This window comes from Eucalyptus grandis, chromosome 1, assembly GCF_016545825.1.
Source record: "Eucalyptus grandis isolate ANBG69807.140 chromosome 1, ASM1654582v1, whole genome shotgun sequence".
In the NCBI taxonomy this organism is placed as follows: Eukaryota; Viridiplantae; Streptophyta; class Magnoliopsida; order Myrtales; family Myrtaceae; genus Eucalyptus; species Eucalyptus grandis.
Genome location: NC_052612.1, coordinates 7,826,923 through 7,833,459, shown reverse-complemented (window position 1 = coordinate 7,833,459; position 6,537 = coordinate 7,826,923). Strand labels below are relative to the sequence as shown.

Genomic DNA, 6,537 nt, shown 5'->3' with positions numbered 1-6,537 from the left:
ATTCGTGTGTTTAAGAGAGAGCAAGATTGTCTACTGCTGATGCAACTGATATCGTCTTTGCCCAATCTAATAACCATATATTCCCATTTCATTACCAAGATCTACTATATAGTCTATTTTTCATTCTGCATATATAAATGTAATCTCCTACCACATCTAAAAGGTTTTAGTCGTGTTCACTATCTAAAATGTCTCGACGGATGGTGTTTGTAACTCGGAAATTGGTTGGCTTTTATTCTAGTTAACCTCTGATCCATTTTGAATGATAGGGAGAAAAAGTTCCATTTGGGATGGGTAAAATCATAATTCATACAAAAAACAGATAATTAATCTTAAAATTTATGGGAGGTCACCTTTTATTGAAGATAAAAATAAAAAAAAAAAAGAGAACAGCGAAGATCACAGGAGGACACATTGTACTAAACCTGCTAATTCAAAAACGAAAAAGCGATGCTAAATATATTCAAATTGTCTAAAAGAAAATGTTCTAATCATTGGGGGTGGACTAAAAAGAAAAATCATACAAACTTTTGTGGAGGCAATTGGGAGAAAAGCAGAGTTGGGCGCATCATCTTTTTTCTTCCATCTTCCTACCGAAGAGTTGGAGAAAGACGACGTTGCTCGATCAAGATTTCACTGCGATCCATTACGAACCATGAATCACTCGTCAATCTTGCTCGGTTCTGTCGGCTCGATTTCTTGTTCAAGATCCGGCGCCGATTGGGTTGGAGCCGAATCGAACTACCCGAGCGATGATTGACGAGTCCTTCATGGGTCGTGCGTTCTTCAATATTAAAAATCGATTCTTTTCTTGGCCTCGGCTTCGGATTGCGGGTAAAATTCGACTTCCATCTTCCTCGTTCTGGAACTTGGGCAAGTTACCCATTTGCGTGGAGTGAGTTTTCTGGGGTCCCTGCTTTTCTAGGAGGGTTTCCGTTTCGTGATCTGAATTGGGTCTGACTTGCACATTGCTATGTATTCCGAAAATCTAAACAAGATTGCAAATTTAACCTGGAAGCTGACGAAACTTGAGGTGGGTGACAGCCATGAATGATTCTTTGGTTCATATGCAGTAATTCCGGTAGATGCAACGGTTGCTGGGTAGTTCTAGATCACTGAAATTTTTCTCCTTTTCAAAATGATTTTCAATTTTTTTCGCGCCTTTATGTTTGGAAATTACAATATCGAGCACGACCCCGGTGTAGGTTGTGATTGTCTCTTCTCTCCCTGCTCCGCCTTCTCTCTCCTTCTTACATATTTCGGAGGCAGTTGACCCGGTTCTTGTTGCTTTGTTCCTGGGAAATTGACATGCTATGAAGTGTTTATTATCAGAGATTTATGCTTGCCCCTATTATGAATCTGCAGGTGCATTGCCTTGTCTATGTTGCGTAAAGTGAATGTTGAAATGAGCGGGAGAAAAGATTGGATGGGTGATGTGTTAATTTACCATGATGTCGATTCAGGCATTTTTCTATATTTTGATGCAGTTGCAAATCATTTAATTGGAAAAGATGCAACTACAAGAATAGGAAGAATCGCAACAGGCGCGAGACTTTATAGCTTTAGCTCTTGTTTAATGGTTTTTTCCCGAGTGAAGATTTCGTTTGGAGAAATGATGGAATTACTTGCTGCAACTGGCCAGCCTGCTTCATTGACATCAGAAGATGGCTTGTTGGAAAATGGTTAGCATGACAATTACTTTGGTAATGAATATATTTCATCACTTAGCAGCACTTTTTTAAACACCCAAACCATCGGAAGTTTGAACTGAAGCTAATTGGTTTAAATGGTGCTTACATGTTGATTTGTAGGAGTGATGCGTCAATGTCATATATATCTTAATCCTGAAACTAAGTGAGCTCCTATTATGCAGTAAAATATTCAAAAGGATAAAACTGAGCTTGGATAACAAGCTCTTTGATTACTTCGGGCCTGCTAAAATTTTTTATTAGGAATCCTAATTGATAAATACTATTGTTAGTGGAAGTTTGACAGGAAGTAATGCATGAGGGAGCTGAAGACCTTGCTTTTAGCTATGGACCTTGAGGGAATAACTTTTGAGGGGGTTGCATGATAGTAGTCAGAAGAAGATGTAAACTTTCCAAGGAAGTTTTGAAACTTGGAGAACAAGTCCGAAATTTTCAGTTGAGAACAGTTCTTTCCTCCTTTCTTTACCATGTTAGTGGCAATCCCTTATGTCTTTACTATAACTCTTTTGTTCATATGCAAATGCTTTTCTAACGGACTTTTATTTTTTTATTTTTTTATTTTCGGCTTAGCCATGAACATTTTATTTGTTAATATGAGTAAAAATAAGTGGGGAAAATTTAAGATTTTTCTTTTCCCTCCTTCTGTCTTTTACCACCTTAGTCCTTGTTGATTTTGAGGGGACATAAAAATCATGAAGAATCTCACATCGGGATTGCTTTGAATGATTGAACACATGGCTTGGAAAAATTGAATAGTAGAAGTGCCTTATGTATAATATTTAAGTATTTACTCATTTTAAATGGGATTCTCCTGTGTATTTGTATGGGGTCTTTCTGTAGTCCTCCAACCATCACTGATTTTGCTTGCGAAGTTACTACCTTGATGATGAAAGGTACCAACGCTTGTTATTGCACAAAATGAATTGCGAAGGTTATTGTCACGGATTACTGTTTGTATGGGACTATAGACATACCCATTGGTATGACTCAGAGGAAAAACCAGCTAGCCATTGATATGCACAGTCACAGGATATACAGAGGTTAAGATGTGGGATCCACCAAACGGTCAAACAACTTCCTAGCCAGGGTAAGATCCGTGGCATCTCTATTGTAAATAAGAATGGGTAGAACTCTGGTATGAAGCAATCTGAAGCAAGTCAGTATTGCTCTCAAATTTCCTTCTCTCTCACCTTTTCTTTAGTACTTTTGTTCTTCTTTTTTTTTTTTTTTTTTTTTTTTCTTTATTATTATTATTATTATTGTTATTATTATTTTGAGATGGAAAGCGTAGAAACTTCGTTAGTTGATCTGCTGGTGGGATTCCAATTCAGACCAACAGATGAGGAACTTGTCAATCAATACTTGAAGACACTTGGCAACGAAACAGTTGAACAGATAATTCCCAAGGTTGATGTCCATCAATTGCCACCTTGGGATTTACCTGGCAAGATAAATGGTAAGACAAAATCAAGACTGTCCCGTTCATCTTTAAAAAATGTGAGAAGTTCATGATTGGTCCATTCTATGCCTTCTGGGATTCTGTGTCTGTTGGTTTGCATCAGCAGTTTGAAGATTTTTTGCTGCGGAAATATGCAGAACTATCAAGGATAAAGTCAGATGGTGATGAATGGTTCTTCTTCAGCTGTCTGCAAAATAAGTACCCTCAAAGTAAACAAGTGAGAAGGACAAATGACTATGGCTCTTGGAAGCCAATGGGCAAAACTCACAAAATCAGGACACTAGACAGGAAGAACACATTAGGTCTGAAGAAAATTTTGGTTTTCAAAAAACGTTAGAGTCCCAAAAATGCTCATACCAAATGGGTACTGCATGAATACAGCATCCTCAATGACCAGGTACTCAATCTTCTTGCTTTTCCTTCCTCTTGCAGTGAACTTTGGCGCAAACCATATTTGAATTATTTATGGATACATGTGTGATTAAGGTCACTAAATGAATGTTCTCCATTCCAAGAACTTTCATTTCAGAGCCCTTCTGATTTTATTTTCTTCTCTGACATATTTTTCTGGAGTAGGGACTGAGCAGCTTATTTTCAGTTTCTCTGACTTCTGCTTCTAGTTTTTTTTCCCTGAAATGAACTAAGCTCTTATAAAACTTCTATTGATTGGTTTTCAGCTAACACAATTTTACCTAGTAAAATACCCTGACTTTTTCTTCTTTTGTTCTTCTCTTCGCTCCAAATTTTGCTAATGCTATAGCTATCAATTGCACTATTAACTCTATTTTGAAGCTGAGCAAGGATTCTCTATTTAAATGGGTCTTATAAGTTGAATGGAGTGTTACCAAAGTTGTAATGTTGACTGATATTTGATTCTTCGAGGTTGGTTTTATTATTCCTTTGGGATTAAACTGCGAAGTACTTTCAGAGATCATTGAGTAGGCTTGATTAAATTGTTAACTTGTCTTTTGTCTTTCTATATCAGACTGACTCCGTTCTTTACCACTTGAAGGAAAACCCTGATGAGAATGGTAAGAAAAATTCAAACTGCTGCTTCTCTTTTCTCCTTTGCTTAAAATCATCTGTAAGGAGGAGGCCAATTCCATCAGCGATTTCAGAATAAGACCACAGAAATCATAATAATCTCGCTGAGCTATTAGAAAGAAAAGGTAAACGCTTTGCTTTGATGAAACTACTTTTAAAGCACTTGAAAATGCCCTCTTACATAAGAAATCATCCGGCAATCCACATGGTGATCTTTGATCATTTCTTAAGAATATGAATATCACAAACAAGATGAATGAAGTCATCTAAAATCCTGTTCATGATGGTTCTAGGTGTGATAGTTTCAGAATCAGCATGCTCGGACTCTGTAAATCCTTGGTCGATGAATCGTATGCATTTCAAGGGGGTTTCACTCAATAATCGTCTTGGAGGATGAAGCTAGGAAGGCTCTCGCAAAGGATCAAAATCACTATTGCAGACTTGAGAGCAAGACGAAATTCTATTCTGACATGTCTCTTGTTAAAGCGTTTTTTGAGTTTGAGTCCATACATGAAACTGGCCCCAGGCGTTAATGGTTCAAATTGGAAGTTCTCTATGGAAAATGCATTACTGCTTTTACTAAGAGAGATGATCATGTGTGGAAGACCTATAAACTTGTAAAGTGTTTGATTCTCAACGAATAAGATGAGAGGGAAAACTAGAACGTGGTCAGTTACAAATTAGATTGTCTAAGCAAAAAAAAAAAAGATTAAAAAAAAAAGTTGATAAATCTTGTCATACATTTGAAATTTATCATATGTGAACTCCTGAAATCTCTCTCATTCATATTGCTAGTGCTGTAGCTGCCGGTATGCAAATTGGACAATAATCTTCACCTTGAGACATTTTGCAATGTAGCAGTAGCAAAAGCAATGGCAGCAATCCAACTTTCCGAGCCAATCTTGATCAAGGATAGGCATCCTGCAATGATGTTAGCAAAGCCAAGACTATAACGAGTGGTAGATATATTCAAATCAACCTAGATTTGAGTGGTAGATATATTCAAATCAACCTAGATTTGTTTGTACAGATCAAAAAAATTTGCAATTCTTTTTTTATCTTGATGTTCTTACATAACAAAGTGACTCTTATAAATCAAATACAATATGTTTTGGGCCTTGAATTCTGTTGATTAGATGTGCTTCGGAGCACATGGGAGTATTACTATTTAGGTTTCATAGTTTTCTTCAATACCAATCTATTTGTTATTTTAGTTAATTATAACTGGCCCTAAAATTACATCACTATTATTGGCGCATGCAATCATGTTGCTTTCTCTTTAGTTCCTTATAGTTAGACACAAATAAATTAGATATTCGACAATGTTGAATATATCAAATTTAGTCGAACTCAATCAACCTCCCCAGAAACCATTACATGAACTACTTGGAAGAAAAAATATGCCTCATTCATAATTTTATAGCTTTCCTTTTACAAAGTGGACAAAGGTTCCTCCTCATGAGCCATTTTTCAATACAGTCATAGTGAAACTGATGCCCACAATCCAACTGTCCAAGCTTATCTTCAAGAATATAGTCATCCTGCAAATAGTCCAACAAAATAAAAGGTGCGATTTAGTAACATATATGCATACTTGTAGTTTAAATTTAGCTACGACAACTACTTATAGACAACAAAATTGCTCCTCAATTCTATCTTAATATGTTCTTGAGTAAATGAAGTGGTTCTTACCCGACAAATACAACAGGATTCAACTTCCACATTAGATTCTTCCAAAGTAGAGGGTTGGGGTTGATATTGCTGTGACTTGAGATGAGTAGAGATGGCTTCCTCACTCAATCCTATGGAAACATCTCTACCCTGTTCATCGAGGTGGACAAATTCTTAATTAAAAGCATATGAGGAAAACTTAAGTATTTCACAATCACCTCTCCTTAAGTAAATTATTTCTCAAGTATCGAAAATATTGCTTGCTTGAGGGCTCACTAAAGTCGGAACTGGATGTCCCTTGATCTTGATCAATGTCTACATCAATGCACGTTTTGATTGGTTTTTAGTTGTTTCAATACAACATACACAATAACACACATAAATGTAGTGAGGGGGCTCAAGCATATATATACCCATGAAGATGAATTACAGCAATTTCACTAATTCAGACATTTCAACATTAGCATGAGAGATAAAACTCAAAAATCATGTCCACAACAAAACTCAAGATCTAGGGTGACAAATATTATTACTCGAAAACATCTATGTCCACTATAAAACTCATGATGCCATTGCAAATGTTTGAAGTCATACACAAGCAACAATCTTTATTTAGTTGAACTATAAAAGAGATTATGTATATGCTAATGCTCT

General features: G+C 36.3%; 1 long non-coding RNA gene across 3 annotated transcripts; it reads left to right on the top strand.

Annotated features, from left to right (window-relative positions):
* The first annotated feature begins 507 nt into the window (after positions 1-507).
* On the top strand, positions 508-5,053 carry LOC104450814. Of its 3 annotated transcripts, none has more exons than XR_005548115.1 (5): positions 508-834; positions 1,598-2,796; positions 2,988-3,165; positions 3,306-3,565; positions 4,154-5,053. It is a non-coding gene; the product is annotated as an uncharacterized LOC104450814 (long non-coding RNA). The 3 variants fall into 3 exon arrangements; XR_005548114.1 differs by having other exon boundaries at positions 1,366-2,796; XR_005548112.1 differs by having other exon boundaries at positions 508-1,033; positions 1,366-2,796.
* The last annotated feature ends 1,484 nt before the right edge of the window (positions 5,054-6,537 follow it).